General features: G+C 44.2%; 1 non-coding gene across 1 annotated transcript; it reads right to left on the bottom strand.

Moving 5' to 3' along the window:
- Positions 1-895: 895 nt before the first annotated feature.
- On the bottom strand, positions 896-1,001 carry LOC141722446 (small nucleolar RNA R71). The gene has a single exon (XR_012575464.1). It is a non-coding gene; the product is annotated as a small nucleolar RNA R71 (small nucleolar RNA).
- Between the last annotated feature and the right edge of the window lie 378 nt (positions 1,002-1,379).

A 1,379-nucleotide genomic window follows, 5' to 3' on the forward strand; every position in this document is an offset into this window, starting at 1 on the left:
GTTATTAAGGGAAATGGAACTCGTGACAACCCGGATCCCCGACCCTGGATTTGGGGGTGTTACAAATTCTAAGTGTTATTGTCTTAACATTGAGAAGTAATCATACATTGGTGAGTAAGTTTAATTGAACATAATTAGTCTGAGTCTCTGTGGGAACGAACTAGAAAGTATTCTATATTACTTGCGAACGCGTATACTTGCGTGTGTTATTAGCATGTATTTTCGCCCTAACAAGTTTTTGGCGCCGCTGCCGGGGACTCCGCGTATTTGTTTAGTTTATGTACTTACCATCATTGGTCATTAGGACTCAGTGATTAAGACGTGTGTACTTATTATTTCCGGTTGTGTTTCAGGTACTTTAGTGAGCGTTTATGCAAACTCGTTCTCGTACTCGCAAGAGGACTTTAGATACAGCTGAGGAGACAGACGAAGTTCTTGATATTCCGGAGAAGATAGATTTTGAAGATTCGGATTCAGGAAGTGAGCAAAAAGAACCTTTAATCATGGGTGATCGTATTGTTCCGGCAGATCCAGCTCTTATGGACTTTTCTCGGCCTAAAATTGATGCATTCAGTCTAGCATCATGCACCCGGCTATTGAGGCCAATAACTTTGAAATCAAGTCGGGCACTATTCAGATGGTGCAGAATTCTGTTTCTTTCGGTGGTGCTGCGACTGAAGACCCAAACATGCGCATAAGGAATTTTGTCGAGATCTGTAGTACTTTCAAAAACAATGGTATGAATGATGAGGCTATCAAGCTGAGGCTTTTCCCATCCTCTTTGAGGGATAAAGCTAAGGATTGGTTACATTCTGAACCAGCGGGGTCCATCACTACTTGGCAAGATCTTGCGCAACAGTTTCTAGTGAAGTTTTATCCAATGGCGAAGACTGCGGCTATGAGGAGTGCTCTTACTCAGTTTGCGCAGCAACCTACAGAATCTATGTGCGAAGCTTGGGAGCGCTACAAGGAGATTTGAGAAAGTGTCCACATCATGGAATGCCTGATTGGATGGTGATCACTGGTTTCTATAATGGTTTGGGGGCCCAATCTCGGCCCATGCTCGATGCAGCAGCTGGAGGCGCCTTGTCGGCCAAAAGCTATACTGAGGCTTAAAATCTTATTGAGACTATGGCTGCAAATGAGCATCAAAACCCAACTCAAAGGATGATGCCTGGGAAGGTAGCAGGTATTCTGGAAGTCGATGCAGCCACAACTATTACAGCGCAACTCCAAGCGCTGTCTATAAAGGTCGATTCTCTAGCCACCTATGGGGTCAATCAGATAGCTATGGTCTGTGAGCTTTGTGCAGGTTCTCATGCAACGGATTAGTGTTCTCTTGTTAACGAATCTGTTCAGTACGTGAACAATTATCCGCG

Source organism: Apium graveolens, chromosome 4, assembly GCF_009905375.1.
Source record: "Apium graveolens cultivar Ventura chromosome 4, ASM990537v1, whole genome shotgun sequence".
Taxonomy (NCBI): Eukaryota; Viridiplantae; Streptophyta; class Magnoliopsida; order Apiales; family Apiaceae; genus Apium; species Apium graveolens.